Here is a 19,330-nt window from a genome sequence, read left to right on the forward strand (position 1 = left end):
GAAAAATAGAAAGAAAATTTATCGTGTTCAAAAGTTAGTTATCCGTTGTGTGCGTAGTCATGGTAGGGACAATAAAATCGATGCCAGCGCTTCCAGTGAACAATTTTGGCGATAAAGGACGCTGTTATGACTAATTTGCAATTTTTTACATGTTAATGTAAAGATATGTAATGTTAAGAAAATGTCAAATTAAAATTATTAAAATTATTAAAAAACAATAATTAATTAAACTTAATGCATTAAAAATTGTAAAAATAAGAAATCAAATTGCACAAATATTATTTTTCAAATGTAAATTATCATAATTATTTATTTAAATTTGTGAGACAATAATATTAAATTTTCAATGTAAGTCATAAATACAATCCATACAATTATATATGCATCCATATAATTCTATAATTAAAGTATTGTATCGTTACCATACAAACGCTTCCAATAAAACTCACACACGGTGCAAATACAAAAATCGTATATAGTATGATCGATGTACTGGGAAAAATACAGTGAAAATAAAAAATTGATGAATTATTGAAGCGATGAGTCATTATTAAAAGTATAAGAAAAAATATATTTTTTGTTATTATTGAAAAAAATACTCTGTTATGAAATGAATATTTATTTAACCCTTGAATAATGGTGGATTCATTGAAGCATGACGTCAGCGTCAGTTCACAAGAATACTATATACCTTGTGTACGTACAGATTTCACATCAAATCTTAAGAAATGTTTCTTTTTCATCAGAACTTCACAATTCATCATGTTTGGAGTTTTTTTTTTATTATTATTATTTAAGATGAGAAGTACCTCTTAATTGATGAATCAGTTTATAATATTTTAATTACTATTCTATAAGTAGAGAATGGATTTTTTTTATGTGTGCAGTGTGTCGCATTTAAGATGAAGAAACCCTCATATTTTCGTTATTTAAGGAGGATGACTCGCCAGTAATAGAAAAAAATAAATTAGTAAATAATGATCCAAATTTTTAGTATGTTATAATTAACGAAATATATTATTGTATAAACAAAAATTTGGGTATCTTACCGTTCAACTAAGAGAGTTTTTATTAATTAAAAATACACTAAATAACATACCATCCTCATAACAGGTTATGTTATTTAGTGTATTTTTAATTAATAAAAACTCTCTTAATTGAACGGTAAGATACCCAAATTTAATATATTTCGTGAACTATAACATACTAAAAATTCGGATCCTTATCTACTAATTTATTTTTTCTATTATTGCCGAGGGACCTTCCTTAATAAAATATCGATTTGAAATACAGTCATACAGAGTGATAGGTCACATTTTTTAAGATACTTAACCGAAATCTGAACTTTAAATTCAGTCTACTATAAATTGACAAACAGGGGCGAATTTTAATATTTTGTTTAGCGCCAGAGATGCTTAGAGATGTCGAGAAAAAAGGTTTAGAAAAAATTTTTTTAAACCCATATGCGATTTTCATGATAAAACTCTTTTTTTTTTTTTCATTACAAGTTTAATTTTTAATTTGTGTGCTATGGAATGTTAAAACTGGACAATTTGTTAATTTAAGGTAGTACGAGCGCCAAGTCTAGTTTAGACTTGTGGTTGAAATTATTTGTACCTTATTTTCAACTTTGATGATGAATTTTGTTATAACTTCATGACTGTAGACGAAAATTGTTGAAAGAATACAATTTTTCGATATCTGCTTTGGTTTTCAAAATATCGAAGGCTAAATAGTCAAAAAAAAATTTCAATTAGCGATATTTTGAAAATTCGAAAGATATCGAAAAATTTTACTATCACTTTTCGTCTTATATTGTCAAGTTATAACATAATTTACCATCAAAATTGAAAAAATATATTTTTTTTAAATTTGTTTCCCCACTTAATGCGAATGGTTTTTAATGAAACTGTACAGCAATATAGCTCATACTTCAGAATAACACATGAGATATAATTTATAAAGATATATTAACAATTACAATTAATTTAATTTGACATTATCATAAATTATAGATTTCTGTAAAAATAGTCAATATAAAATATTTCACGGCCATCTTTTTGATATACTCAATGAATAATTACTATAATACATTTAAAAAAAAATAGAAAACTATACATATATTTTACCTGTGTAAAACAATCCTTACCATTATTTCGAGTGTTATAGAAAGGGGATAAGCGAGAGCAATCTTTATCAATCTTTACTTTTAAACCCAGCGAAACGGGTGGGTTGTCACTCTAGTCCTTAATAAATATCCAAGCTCTATTAAGTAGAAATTATCAATGAAGGAACTAATTATTTCCCATTATATCTGGTTTTGTTTTAAACTGACCTTGATTCACTCTATATACGACTATATGAGATATAGAAATGTTAAATGTTTTTTTGATCAGTATTTGATCTCGTGTTTAGATTCAGAATACTTTTTGTTGTTATCTTTTTGTAATAAAAACACATATTTCATATTCTTTTGTTTTCCACGTTTGGGGTTAACTTTTTTTTTTTTTTGCTTTCATTGTTTCAAAATCTTTTAATAAAAATAATTTTTTTGTATAAACAGTATGTAATTTATTTCAAAATATCGTGATTTACAAGAAACTTCTATTGTTCTTCTAAAATCTTAAATGATTTTTAAAAGACATTTTGTTTTTTTTTTTGTGTTTGTAAAAAATTAATATTTATGTTAATGTTTTCGATTTGTTTCTATTTGCTAGATGAATGGTTTGCGTGTGGCCGTTTTAGAGAGATAACAAACGTTGCCTTTTTAGTTTTACTTTTTGCATAATTTAATCAAATTTGTAGACAATAAAAGTCTTAATGAAGGTTATTGTCTCTTTGTGGGTATGGTGCCAGAAAATTCTAAATTTTTATATACCAACTTATTAAGGGGTCGCTATTTTAGCTTAGTTGGTTAAGGCGTGACCAATTCCGTCCACGGTATGCTTAGGGAAGCGAGTTCCATTCCCGCCGTCGCAACAAAATTAATATAATTAATAGTTGTTATGGGCTGGTGTAGTGCATGGTATATGAATGGAGGAGGTGCATTCAGCCTCTGAAATTGAGGAGCTGATAAATGAAATTATCAGCGGAAAGGTGGTCAAACACATTTATGGTATCACAATGGGCTCTATAGCCTAAGTGTTTTCTTCGTGCACAGCCAATATAACCTAACCTAACCTAACCAGGTATAATTCATATACATGGCATAAAAATTTTACTTACGAGTGAAAATTCTAAAGATTTCATTGCGTAAAGTATGTTCCTTATAAAAAAATTACCAACTGTTGTTTGAAACATTTTTCCGAAAACATCACTTTTTACCCGTGAGAGTGCAAATTGTATGGTACGTATTATATGGGAATATCAGTTATGTATGTGTGACATGAACGTATGTATATGTAATATGACAGTGTAATCAAAACTGTCTGCACATGGTATTTCAACATTTAACTCAGTCAATTGGAAAACAACCGTTTTCACTTGTTTTATTATGCATTATTTTTGAATGCAATTTAATGTTGTTAAATGTTGGTTGAAAATTTTTGATGACACCTTTATAACAATACGACATAGTCTGCATTGAAATTAAAAATGTCAACATATATAACTCATACCGGAAATTATATACAATTTAAATTACATTAGTCACAATAATATTATAATAATAATAAAAAGTGTTAGATATGATGTGTAGAAGCCAACCAAATAACTTTTTAATTCAGTTAATTTCTAGAGCCTAAATGGCCGAGCGGTCTAAGGCGTTTGTCTTTGTCTGTTTGTCCATTTAGACTTAGGTTGCTGGTTCGAATCCAGGCAGCGGTAGTGTGAAAAATTTATAATTAATGGGAGTGCAGATTTGATCAAATTGTCGTCGCTTAGAACGAAGTTACCGACTCCACCCACATCAAAATGTAATTGTAAATATGTTTGTAATTAAATAAATAAAGATTAACAAATAATGATACGGATGGCCTCTGTTATGGGGGTATATGTCAGAGAAACGGAGGTTAAACCGCATAATTATTATTAATTATGAATTATGTCGGTGACGGATGATTCACATGAATTCTCTTAGGAGTCACCTTTTTTCTTTAAAAGTTTTAAATCTTTCTTATTTTCTCCGAGAAAAAACGTAAGCTCGCTCGCCAAAAGACAAGTTGGAACACTAAAGGATTCAGTTGAGGTGTCACAAAACTTTATTTTCTTTTTGAGCTCTTTTTGATGCTTGAATTTTATTGATCTAAGATTTCTTATAAAATTCCATGTATAAAATTTTTTTTTCTTCAAAAATTTTAAGATCAAGGTGTTATGCAAGGATTGGATAATACTAGGGATTTCAATAAAATTTTATAAATACATTTTTTGATAAACAAAGTTTCTAAAAATCACAAAAATTCCTATCATATTCAGAAATGATGAATCATATAGATTATCCTTTTCGATTGGATATTTCTATATCATAAAATCTAGAGAGTGTGATAAAAAATAAAATATTTAGACAATCTTGTTGTTTATAATAATACCATACAAATTTAAGGTTGTCGATGATATAAAAACAAAATTTTAATTTACTTATGAGTTCATCAAAGATTAATCATTTGATGAACGGAGACGACTATAATTAGAGTATTGATGATTGAAGAGAGTTATCTAAATTATCGAATTTACAAATCTCACTTGCATACAATATATTATATATTTTTGTAGTTGCGTGGTAATGTAAAATCAAAAATAACTCATAACTAGACTACAAAGCATGTATTTGATGTATGTGTATATACCGTGCAATAAACCAAAACTTTTTTTTACAATACTGTAGGTTTATAATCAACTTAAAAGTTATCATAAAATTTCTGATTTCGATTTTCGAGGTAATTACAAGAACTTACTATCAGAAAGTTTGATATGTTTGTTTTTAAAAGTCAAATCAATGTTTATTTTCTAAAAAATTTCCAATGTTTACGTAACACATTTTAAAATTTAGAGGATTGGCTTAAGGGCTTTAAACAATTAATTTTATGTATCATCATACTTTAATACTGGTATTATTTGAATTCTTGTTTATTTAACGATCGAACACATAGTTTCTGAGATATGAGCTGGAATTCGATGCAGAACGATTTAAAGCGAAATATTCAATTGTTTGTTTTCATTTGTTAAATCATGTATTGAAAATTTTTTATAAACCGTGTTTAAAAATAAATAATTTATTACGAAAATTTTAATCTAATCGTCAAATAAACTGGATATTTGTTGATCCATATTTACAATAATTAAAGAAACATTAATGAAAAATTTGAATTTTTTTACTATTTGCGAAAAGAATACACCAAAGAATGCTGTATATAGACGTCACGTGAGACTTTAAAAGTAAACTTTATGTACTATGTAGGTAAACGTTTGTAAACACATCATGAATCAAATAATTGAAGAAAAATAAATAAATTTCGAAACATAAATGTGTTTTTCTAAATATTCTTGAAAATCGTTTCAACTTCTTTACGCCTATTTAGAAACATATAAACACTATTCTGTGGTCTGTTACCCATAAATACGTGTAATAATATATAAGTATAAAGAATTAAGGTATAATACCCGTCATAGTAGTTAATACATACTTAAACATCTTATCTTAGACATATACAAATTATACACACACAGCTGCATATTTATACCATGTATATGAAATATATCAAGGTATACTAAGTTTAGTCTCAAGTTTGTAAAGCTTAAAAATTTTGATGCTACGAACAAAATTTTGATAAAGGTGGTCATAAAATCACCTAAATAGTCCATTTCTGGTTATCTGTCTGTCCGTCTGTGAACACGATAACTCAAAAACGAAAAGAGATATCAAAATGAAATTTTTATAGCGTACTTAGGACGTAAAAAGTGAGATCGAGATCGTTAATGAGGAACAATTTGGTCGAGGTCAATTGGGTCTTGGATCCGTAGGACCCATCAGTTCCTTAACCTTACGTCCTGAACACGCTATAAAAATATCAGCTTGATATCTCTTTTCATTTTTCATCGTGTCTCACGGGCAGAGAGACACACGGAAACTAGGTGATTTTACGGACAAGTGTACCAAAATTTTGTTTGTAACATCAATATTTTTAAGCGTTATAAATTTGGGACTAAACTTAATATACCTTGATATATATTTTATATATATAGGGTATTAAAATATTCAATTTTAGTCAACATGAGACGAATATCAATTTTTAATTGACGAGAAAATTTGAATTTAGCAATTCTTAAGGGGCGCGATTATTTTTAAAATCAAAATTTGTTTCATTGTATAAAAAAGTTATTTTACGAACATTCTATCTTAAATGTTATTTTAAATGCCAGACACTACCAATATTAATTGGCTGACAGCCAATTAATAATTGTTAGCACATGCGTACGCACCGATTTTGAATACAATAATCATAAAATTTTGAATTAAAAATAGATTTTTCAATTGCAAGCTTCAATAAAAAAATATGCAATTTAATATTTGAATTATTACTTGGATATTAAAATATAATTAATGAATGTTTTTTATTTTGAAATTTTCCGTATGTTTAAAATTGAAATAAAAAAGAAAAAAATATTTTTTAAAAACAAGCTATTAATTATCTCCAAAATATACTACAACTCCGAAATGCTTTCATTTTATGTTCAGTGAATTTTATCGAAATAATGAATACGTTTTGAGTGGAAACGATTGAAAATATCGATTTTTTATCAAAATATATGGACAATAGGGTATTCTACTATTTTTGAAAAAGTACTTCAAAATGTTGATTTTGCAAATAAAAAGCCACCAAAAATTTATTTCGGAAAAATACCCACGCTTTCTTGCCAAAAACTAAAATTAAATTTTAAACCTTTATTAAACTGTCAAAAACGCGGGCATTCAATTTGATGACGTAATATTGGTATCATTACACGAAATAGCACAAATAAGTTTGACAGATATATTCATAGACATCTGATTATAATAAATATAAATACTTATTATCTATGGATATATTATACTCAGCTGTCTACACTGAACTAACTGATGGTCTATGACTCATACCGCTATGACATCACAGCAGGCCTTACCCGCGTTTTTGGTCGCGTGATATACAGTTTAAAAATTGCGATTTTTAATTTTAAAAAAAATGTGCTTTTATGACTCGCAATCAGAATATTTAAGTATATTTTTACATAAATTTTAACTTTTTTCAAATTTCATGATTTATTTTTGACTAACAATAATACTCTATTGCTTACGCCTTAATCAACTGAGCTATCAGGGCAACAACAAAAATTTATTTAATCTAAAACTTTTAATTTCATGAGTCATCGCTTCAATAATTTATCAATACGTACTTTTTTTTATTGTATATTTTCAAAGTACAATGATCATATAATTTACATATTTACGCGTGTAGAAATCGTGAACTATCTGTGAGTAGTGATCTGACCTCGACCGATTCGTTTTTTTTTTTTTATTGTATTTTAAAAAAGTGCTTATAAGAAAATTGAATCATTTAATTGATATGTTGAAAATGAAATGATCTGTTGAAATTGAAACAGTTTAAATTTATTTTTAATTTTTATTCGTAGCGCAGAAGCTGCGTTAGCTAGGGGAATTTCCTCAGAGATTGAAAAAATAACACATTTTTCTTAAATTTGAATATTATTTCAAACAGTGATGTTTACGAGAGGGAAAGTGATTATCAGTGAAAAAGGTGATAAAACACATATATGGTATCACAATGGGGTCTATAGCCTAAGTGTGTCCTTCGTGGACAGCCAATATAACCTAACCTAACCAATTTTTGTTGGTGAAAACTAGTGATGTATTTCGATTGAGTATGTCTAACTCGGTTTTATTTAAGTTACCAAGACAACTTGATTTTCGTTTCCCGAGTTATATCAAGTCATCTCGGTTTTACTTGAGTTACCGACTCAACTCGACTTTTCTAGCGTTATCGAGTCAACTAGGTGCGGCCAAATAGATTCGATGATACAATTAATTCAATTTTTTTGGATCTTTATTTAATATAATTTATAATTAATATTCCTAATTAAATTTTATTTAAATTAATTGTATTTAAAAATAATTTAATATTTTTTCTATTAATTCCTATCAGCATGAATGTTATGAAGTTTCTTCTCATCATTACTATTAGATTAGATATTGAATCGGTAGCAATTTCCTTCTAATTTCCTTTTCACTAGCAATTTCTTCCTTATTATACCATGTATATATGTAAAATATATCAAGGTATACTTAGTTTAGTCCCAAATTTTTAACGCATAAAAACATTGACGCTACGAACAAAATTTTTGGTATTCGTTGGGTGCGTAGTCATGGTAGGGAGAATACAATCGATGCCAGCGCTTTCAGTAAAATATTTTGGCGTTAAAGGAGGCTGTTGTGACTAATTTGCAATTCTTTACATGTTAATGTTATAGAAAATGTCAAATTAAAATTATTGAAAAACACTCATTAATTAAACTTAATGCATTAAAAATTGTGAAAATAAGAAATCAAATTGCACAAATATTATTTTTCAAATGTAAATCATAATAATTATTTATTTAAATTTGTGAGACAATAATATTAAATTTTCAATGTATGTCATAAATGCAATCAATACAATTATATATGCATCCATACAATTCTATAATTAAAGTAGTGTATCGTTACCATGGAAACGTCTCACTACTATAAAATCACTTATTAGTCCATTTTCAGTTGTCTGTCTGTTTGTCCGTCTGACAACACGATAACTCAAAAATGAAAAAAGTTATCAAGCTAAAATTTTTACAGCGAGCTAAGAAGCTAAAAATTGGGGTCGAGTTCGTAAATGAGTTAATTAGGTCAAGATCTAGGACCCATCTTGTAACCCGTTAGAGTTACAACAAAAGTTTAAATATAAAAAATGTTCCTTATAAAAAAATAACCAACTTTTGTTTGAACTTTTTTTCGTTAACATCACTGTTTACCCGTGAGGGTGCAAATTAGGCGGTTATTGCATAGTACGTATTATATGAGAATATCAGCTACGTATGTGTGACATGTATGTATGTGTAATGTGACAGTATAATCAACACTATCTATACATGGTATTTCAACAGTTTACTCAATTGTTTGTTTTTACATGTTTTTAATTTAAAAATTGTTGATTTTTTTCCGTACTCAATTCTTTGTTCAAATCATAATTGCAAGTTCAATTATAGTTCAGATTTAATACCAACAGTATTTGGTGTAATTATTTTATGTTGTTAGTTGAAAAATAGTACCGTTGACTATAAAAAAAAATTAATTTTAAATTGTATTATTTACATTCACACATTGTTAGTTATACGAGGGCGCTGGAGGGGAGGAGACGGGGCGGATAGTTTATACCTTAAAAATTATTATCATTGCTAGTTTTAAACCTAAAATTATTGTTTTTTTTATTTATTTTTTTTTGTCTGTGCAAATAAAAAATGATTAAGTAATTACAGAAAAAATTACGATTCGTCGAATTCAAATATATGGAGGTTAATCACTTTGCAAGAATGTTTGTTTTGTTTTATTTACTCGTTTAGTACTAGGGTTGCCACACAAGATAATATGGCACGACAGTGAATATGTTCGATCTGCCAGACCTACAGACATATCGATAAAGAGCGAATTTCTCAGAAACTATGCATTCAATCGATACCTAAACCTGATTTTTGTACTTTTTGGGTCAAAATTACCTTACTGACAGAGTTTTATCGAAATCGGAAACAAAAACTAGTTCCCGTTTTTTACGATTTTTTAAATTTTCTAAGGGGTACCCCTTCAGAAAATTTAAAAAAATCGAAAATTTTTTTATGCCTTCGATAACGATAAAATTCATTATATAAGATAATTTTGACCCAAAAAATCCAAAAATAGGGTTTATTTAATGCTTGAATGCATGGCTTTTGAGATATAATCAAAAATTGGACACAAAGAGCGATTTTCTCAGAAACTATGCATCCAATTGATACATAAACCCGATTTTTGTACTTTTTAGGTCAAAATTACCTTACTGACAGAGTTTTATCGAAATCGGAAACCAAAAATTTTTCCCGATTTTTTCGATTTTTTCTAAGGGGTATCCCTTCAGAAAATTTAAAAAAATCGAAAATTTTTTTATGCCTTCGATATCGATAAAATTCATTATATAAGATAATTTTGACCCAAAAAATCCATAAATAGGGTTTATTTAATGATTGAATGCGTGGCTTTTGAGATATAATCAAAAATTGGACACAAAGAGCGATTTTCTCAGAAACTATTCATTCAATTGATACATGAACCCGATTTTTGTACTTTTTGGGTCAAAATTACCTTACTGACAGAGTTTTATCGAAATCGGAAACCAAAAATTTTTCCCGATTTTTTCGATTTTTTCTAAGGGATACCCCTTCAGAAAATTTAAAAAAATCGAAAATTTTTTTATGCCTTCGATAACGATAAAATTCATTATATAAGATAATTTTGACCCAAAAAATCCATAAATAGGGTTTATTTAATGATTGAATGCGTGGCTTTTGAGATATAATCAAAAATTGGACACAAAGAGCGATTTTCTCCGAAACTATTCATCCAATTGATACATTAAACCTTCATGTGTCACTTTACCAGGTTCTACTGTAAATATAAATATGTTTAAAAAAAAATCAATTATTAATCATCAAGATGGCAACTATTACATAAATTTAGAAGGTAAAAAACCCTTCGTGTCGGTGACTTTTCAACGGGTTTTCTATCTCGTTTTGTAAATATATGCATAAACAATGTTCCTTATAAAAATAACATTACCTCTGATTTAATAATATAATAAGTATAATGTAAATGTATGTGAAACATAATGTTATGTATTTACATTACGTAATAAATATCCAGTGTGAAATTATATTTTTAGTCATTGCTTAGTGCTTACTTATGTTGGTATAACTGCTATAAAACATAGCTACTTCAGATTTGTACATTATACTCCAGAAGCCAGGTCACTTTTCTATGGAAGCCAACAATTGCAAAATTCGAGTTTTCTACATTTTAAGTTAATGATTGGTACAAATATACTGAAAAAAATTAAATAATGACAACCCTGGCCGTTTCATGTTGAAATAAAGTAAAAATACCTTCAAACAATTTCCTAATGATTGGAACAAGTACAGCTAAATATCTGTATTTACAATAGAATGGCATTGAATTTAAAATATGAATTTATTGATACAAAATCACTGAAGTTAAATAAACAAAATCATTACTTCTATGAAAGAGATTGATTTTAGTTTAAAGTCATGCATTTTATTGATGGAAAATAAAATTGTACTTAGTTGGAAAATATAATCGTGTAAATAAAGCGAATCGATGAATTAAAAGAACATATCTTTACGTTTGCTGTAAATATAGAATCAGGTTAGTACGAAAACATATCTATCATATCTAGTCCATATGTGATTGAGACAACTTCATGAAGATTGTTGTTACCAGTAAACAAAGAATTTGACATAAACATATTGATCATTTTTATTTGATAAGATTAACTATATTAGTATATATGTAACAAGTATCGATAGCGTAAGTTGTAAACTTGGAACACTAAAATCAATAGAAATCAATATGTCGCTGATTCAAATCCGACTTAAAGAAATCTATTTTTTTTAAATAACCCTATTAGCAGATATAAACCTTTTATTTTTTTTTACCTGCTCGTGTAGTTGTGACAATCACATCAGTATTTTGTTATAATATTAACTTTATTCAAAACAACGATATTTGAAATTTGTTAGACAGTATATACAAACAACTCATGCGTTTGTGTCAACTTCCCCCACTTAACCTTCCCCCACATTCGTGGCACCATTCGCCATAAATGATCTCACGATGAGGATGAGACAACCCCATAACGGTTGGTATTAAGAATTTTATTTTCAGTGTAGAAATTTGATTGTATATGTGCTGAAATATATTTCCAAAGGTTCTTGATCAAATTTTATAAACAAATTAAAATTGTAACTTTGGCATGAACAAAATTCGAAATTTCACCCGGTCGTAACGTTTTGTTAAAAATGAACCATAAAATAACCACCACCTATTTATTCGGGTTTTGAGTATCAGAATATTAACTCTTGGGGCAATCTAAGAAAATTGATTTAAACATCTTATAAAAATTGGTTTCAGCTCATTAGAAATGTAAAAAAAAAGCCTAGATTCAATCTTGAAACTCGATCGACTACGAAAGGTGTCCTGGCTCCAAGAATAACTACTATAACTGCGCTATCATAGCTGCTTGAGATCTGTACACAGCATTCTCCATCAAATCAACCATTGAACAAAGATAGCTACAGATTCTTTTATGTTCAGAAAGTTTATTATAAGTTTCTAACGGTAACAATTTCTTAAGAATAAAATTTTTTTTTTTGTATGTATTAAATAATCATTTTTTTTTAAAACTGTTTTAATCGTTTTATATTAAAATGGTTTTTAAACTGTTTTTTTAAAAGATAAAAATTTTGGAAAGTTTTGGATCGGTAATACAGGACAATTGACTTATCTTACCAAGAACAATTATGAAATGTTTAGAATGAATTTATTTGGAAACTTTATAAATTAAAAATATTGTTTATGAGTAATCGATAAGAAATTGATGATATTTGTGGTTTTTGAAAAGAAATATTAAAGATGAATCTTTCAAAAAATCGCTGTTTTGTATACTGTTAATTGTAAGCAGACAAATTGAGGTGACATAAATATTTTAAATTTTGTGAGAATATTTTTTTGTTTATAAATTCGTCGATGCTTTGAACCATTTTTGTAAACCTCTAAAGAAAGACGGCTGTTCCTATCTGTTCCCCCTTTGGCGATGCTCATGATTAGAACAATATTCTCTAGCTCTCGAAAAATTTAAAGTTACCAAATCAGGAGTTTGCAGTAAATACCTCATTAAAAAACAGTCAATGTAGGTTAGGTTATATTGGCTGTCCACGAAGGACACACTATCGAGCCCCTTGTGATACCATATATGTGTTTTTCCACCTTTTCCGCTGATAATTTTATTTATCAGCTCCTAAATTATTTTGGGAAGCTGAGTGCACCTCCTTCATGCATATACAATGCACTACACCAGTCCATCACGACTATTAATTAAATTAATTTTGTTACGACGACGGAAATCGAACGCACTACCCTAAGCATACCGCGGACGGAATTGGTTACGCTTTAACCCACTGAGCTAATAGAGCGACTAACAGTCACAACTAACAGGAGGTCACAACTTCTCAGCCCGTCATTCTATAGTTAGAAACATTAAATAAGGGTAAAATATGAGCTTAAGGATGAAGCTCTGCTGCTCACGATTTTATTTTGAGATGCGATCAGCAACTTATACTCTTTGCATATAAATATTTGTGCGTAGATAAATCATTTTTATAGATAATAAAATTTTTGTAAAGTTCATGAACCAATAAAATAAATATTTTCTATAAATTAATAGGCCAATTAATTGACAACGTATAAATATTAATGTCTTCATTTATGCTGTCTAAATATTGTCAAAAACAAAATATAATCGTATCTGATAATAAATGTTTTAAATCTCGGTCAACTCATAATTTTGTCTTTTTGCAATTGTTGAACTTTAAACCTTACTTATAAATTTACAAATTAAACTAATCAATAAACTTTTTATAAATCTAATTTTTTATTAATCCTTATATATTGTCGCTTACGTAACAACATTTTTAGTTTCCCAAATTCGTTCCTATTATTACCCGACTGAGCAACGCAAAGAAGTGGTAATGTGTTTACCAGTGTATATATGTATGTGTGTTCCAATGTGACGCACTAGAGGCTAAATGCGTCGGCCGATTTGGATAATTCTGACGTCAATCGATTTGTTCTAACTTTCCGAGTGCTACTGATGCTATGGCAGTAATGAAAATTCAATATGGCGACCACCAGACGCAATATTGTGAAAATGTGTGTTCCTATGTGGCACACTAGAGACTAAACGCGCCGCGCTGGTCGATTATGATGATTCTGACGTCAATTGATTTGTCTTAACCTTGCGAGGGGTACTAGAGATATTTACCTACCACATCTAAAAGTGTTTCTTTATTGGTGAAATAATTAGATAAATATGTTATATTTTTTTGTTTTCTTTATAAATAAAGACAACAAAATATTCCTTTTTAGTATTCGCTACTAAATTAAATCAATTTACAATCAATTATGGTTTTATGATAATGTCCTCTTTATTCTAAAGTGACACCTACTAATTTAATGAATTTGATATGTCTGTGAATTCATAAATATTTCTATTTTTCCCATGGCCACATCTCCCGAATCAGGCCTCAGATCGAAATTTGGTAAAGAGCTTTTTCATTTGTTTTGATAAGCTTAATTTACTGATATAATTTTCTGCTATCAATAACCGAACACCCTGTATATGTTAAATAAAAGAGAGTAGTAAAATTTTATTGATTTTAGAAAACATCGTTGAAATCTTTAAATTTGAAAATCATTACTAAAGTAAGCGAATCCTTTGTAATGTTACAATAAAATTAATAAATTTTAAATTCAATTACACCTACTTGATATCTGTAAATGATTTTTTTAAAAGTATTTTTATATTTATTTGATATTTAGTAAGAATATTGAGAGAAAGTTTTTCTTTAGAAATTGAGTGATATATTAAGTTGAAATAATTGTAGCCGTACCTCTATACTGACTACTTAGTACAACAAAACATGAACATTATGTCATAATATTTGTACGTGACAACAAATGAAAACAAACAATTGACTGATTTAATTGTTGAAATACCATGTATAGTCAGTGTTGATTACGCATTTATTTGTTTATTTACGTCATGTACGTAAAGTCGTGTATATACCTACCGGGTGACTTTTTAATATCTATCTCAAATAGTCCACCCGCTTAGTCCAATTTTCGCATACTATTTCCAACATTTCGGCCGGTATCTCACGAATAAATGCTTCAATGTTGTCTTCCAATGAATTAATTGAAGCGGACTTGTTAGTATAGACATGAGCCTTAACATAGCCCCACAAAAAATAGTCTAAAGTCGTTAAATCGCGCGATCTATGTGGCCAATAGACCAGTCCCAAACGTGAAATAAACTGTGCATCGAACTTGCCTCTCATTTGGATCATTATTTCGCGTAGTGTGGCATGTGGCACCGAATTCCTCTAGCTAGTTATAGTTAATGGGGTGGTCAAATTGATCATACTGCCGTCCCTTGCATAAGAACTAAGCCATCCACTCCACCCACGCCATAAAAGTTTAATTGTATATTGGATGTAGTTTAAAAAAAATAAAAAAAGATAAAAAAAATAATGATACGGGTGGCCTCTCTTATAGAGCTATCTGAAAAACGGAGGTTTAACCTCATTATTATTATTAAAAGCTTTTATTTAGTTTCACCAGTCCCGTTGTCTGTCTGTAATCAAATCTTGCAAGTCAAATTTGATCCACTTCCCGGTTTCCGATTGAGCTGAAATTTTGCATACACATTTAGTTTAGCAGACAATGCATGGTAAGGTTGTGGCATCCTGATTTTCCCATCGCTTCCACCATATTTAATATATATACATTTTTTTAGTCTTAAATTAAAAAATTTTAATAAAAAGCTTTTATTGTATTAAAAAGTAGAAAATAATTTTATCTATGAGTCACTCATACCCTATTTGTAAAAGCTTGAGGCGCTTTATATCAAGAATGAATCGAAAAATAATTAGGCATGTGGAGTTGATAAGACGTTCCGATTCATTCTTGATATTAAGCGCTCCAAGCTTTTAAAAATAGTCGGGTATGAGTGACTTATAGATAAAATTATTTTCTACTTTTTAGTACAATAAAAGCTTGTCTCTTAAAAAGTATTTTTTATAAAAAATTGTTTACTTATTAAGTCGAAAAATCAATAACTCCACATATTTAGTCGGGTATGAACGACTCATAGATAAAATAATTTTCTACTTTTTAGTACAATAAAAGCTTATCTCTTAAAAATTATTTTTTATTAAGATTTTTTTACTTATTATATATATATTACATGGTATAAATAGGAACTTAAAATGATATAAAATTTTTATTACACTCCTATCAATAATTCCCTATAATGTCTCTCTGTATTTTGCAATTATTTAACAATAATCTAGGATTTCAATCAAAAACTCATTTCCCTCCCTCCCCTTACCATTAATTCTTTGTTATTACGTCATTTTCAATTCAATTATAAACACATCAAATCAAAATGAATATAAAAATAATAATAATAGTATTTTTATTAACAACGGTAATAATAGATAAAATATTAAAATATATAAAAAGAAATTATTATTAATTTAAAAAATAAAATAATTGTAATATTTAATTTAAATAAAATAAGAATAATTATTTTTGAATGTTACATAGTTTAAACTATATGTCTTAAAATGTTCTAAATAAATGATAATTATTATAAATAAATAAATTACAATTTAAAATTGATGTTACTAAATTAATATTAATAATCATATGGATTTGTAAGATGATGATGATGATATTTTATGTGGTTACGGGCTGTGGATGCTGGGTACTGGATATGATGGAGTCTAATGATGGTACTTCATACAATCTACTCATCCTCATGATATTATTATAGGTTGCATAATTTTAATGGGTCCGTATCAATAATTGTGGATATTGTGAATGGTTCTAATTTAACTGCATCTTGAAAGAAACCAGGTAAATTTATTTATTTAAATATGATAAACTTATCATTAAACTAAAAAAACCTTAACAATGGAACACTATCATCTTACGCAAAACAGACAACATATTTGTAATAAAATCATATGTGTGATTAAGTTTGTCAAAAGTCGATTTTTGTTTGTTTATATTTTCGTTCTAGAGGCTCTGTTAAAAAACTCCCGGAATAACGTACTATCCCGTAATAATGCACATTTACCTTAATATACTAAAAAAAACTTATATCACGTCAGCGTGTTCTTGTAAAATTTATCTGAAAATTCGAAAATTCTAGGAACTCAAGGAGGTGACGACTTAAGAGGGAACTTTACAATCTTGGAAATTATATCAATTAATCGTACTCCAACAAATTAACGTTCGAAGCGTCAAAGAGGAGCGTCTCGGAATTAATTGGTCGGAGCGTCAAAGAAAAAAAGGACATGTTTCAAATACAAAAAAGGTAATATTTTTGGTTCTAGATGAGGATACAGCCCAGTCTCCTGGTTGATTTTTTGTTTGAGAATACTTTTCTACCTGGGCCCAATTTTGTTCCCCTAAACGCATCTTGATTAATATCTCCGGTTCTAGGTTAGATAAAATAACTCAGCTGTCGGCAAAACTTGGGTCGTAATCTGCTCTAACAACGTGTAAAATTTGATCAACCTAAAATAATTTTAACCTCGAAAACTTACCATTTTTTCGAGATCCAAATTTTTCTAAATTAACTCAAAAGTCGGGGTATTGACCAAACCTATAATGGATGGTATTTTATAGGTTATACTAACATAAATCTACAAGACCTATTTTGGTTATTTTTAACAACTGCATTTTTGGGCCTAAAAACTTAATTTTACGATTTTTCGAAAATGATTGATTTTGACACTGGGAGAGGCGATATTCATAAATATCAAAAGCGATGTGAAACAGCATAAAAACCATTATGCTTTCCGTTGTACACTTTATTAATAACGCCTATCTCGAAAACAATCAATAAAAAAAAGTAAATTTGGTCATAAGGAGCCATATCTGGACCCTATGATCTTTAAATGATCGTTAGTGGGTGGAAAATTGTGCGTACTTATTCTAGGTACAACTTTTGTCTTAATTTTTTTTCATCTGACCAAATTTCAATTCTTAGTTTATTGAAATATTTGAATACATAACACTATTAAATTATCAATTTGTCCAGTTTTTACATTCCATAAACTTTTATAACTAGTGTGCTATGTGTGGAATGTAAAAACTGAACTTCAACTTTTTTTAGTAGTTTTTTTCTACATTTCTAACCATCTCTGTCGCTAGGCAAAATATTAAGGGTTGGTCCTATTTGTCAATTTGTAGTAGGCTGAGTTTAAAATTCTGATTTTAGTTAAGTATCTTAAAAAATGTGGCCCATCACAAATAACAAAAATATGAGAGTGTCTTCATCTTAAATGCGAATTGTATATATTGCCTTAATGTTCGGTCAACCTTAAGTATGTTTTAACAAAAAAATATAAGTTTAATGCATTCCTAACGTTCTGGTATTTACCCAACACTTAATCAAAAAAAAGTTTTCAGTTAAATGTCACAAATAGAAAAAAAATACCATCTCATATCTTTTATAAAATAATTAACATATAATTAATTCAGTAATTAAATTAATAATCAGCGTAACGACATCAATTCTGCTTTTGCAATTTAGAAGAGTAATTTATTTACTATGCGGTAACACATATTTATTTCAAAATACATAACAAACATCACTTACAATTTTCAATTACAAATAAATTACAATTCTGATGCCAAAAACACTAAATTTAAAATGATCTACATATTTAAAAAAATATTGAACCATTTAGAAAATTTTAAATGTTCATTCATCTTTTAAATTCTTTAATGGGAGCACATTTCTAAATAAATTCTATATGATGATTTGATTCATGTTCACTTTCGAAATGTTGCCAAATTTCATTTAGAACAAGATACTTTTCATTGAAAATTTAATCCTTCCAAACCTTTGATCAACAATGCTCCATCAATGCAGTCATATTTACCCCCTCACTGAAGTTTTTTAGAAAGAAGGTTAGGTTAGGTTAGGTTAGAGTGTCTGTTCTGGAGTGGGACACACTTAGACCATAGGGTTCGTTATGATAGTGAAAAAGAGTTGGCTCATCCCCGGCCACTACTCCATGAATCATTTGGATCTGTTTAAGAACAGCAGGAGTGCTTTCACGTCGACGGACTTTAGGCCGGAGAGTTCGTCAAAGACAGACTGGCTCAAGTAATCCATCTCTTCATGGCATGAGCTGGGCAGAGAATATGAGACATTGTCTCCACCTCCTCAGAATTGACAGCACCTGCAGTAGTCCGGATACACTGCCAGGCCCAGGCGTTCAGCATGCCTGCCGCCCAACCAGAGGCCCTTGGAAGTGATGTAAGAACTTCGGAACGCTTAAGATATTCTCTTTGAGGAGCAACTTGCAGTTCGCAAATGAAACTTCCGGACATTTATTGATGCTTGTGTCTTGGAAGGTCTCTGTGTCCCGGTATCTGTAATACCTGGTTTACATTTATTTGTTCCGC

At 28.8% G+C, this 19,330-nt stretch overlaps 1 protein-coding gene across 1 annotated transcript in view; it reads right to left on the minus strand.

Annotated features, from left to right (window-relative positions):
* Positions 1-19,330, minus strand: part of LOC123303025 (semaphorin-1A-like) — a 196,323-nt gene that overhangs the window by 85,415 nt on the left and 91,578 nt on the right. The gene's annotated exons all lie outside the window — the stretch shown is intronic.

The sequence above is a fragment of the Chrysoperla carnea genome, chromosome X (genome assembly GCF_905475395.1).
Source record: "Chrysoperla carnea chromosome X, inChrCarn1.1, whole genome shotgun sequence".
NCBI lineage: Eukaryota > Metazoa > Arthropoda > Insecta > Neuroptera > Chrysopidae > Chrysoperla > Chrysoperla carnea.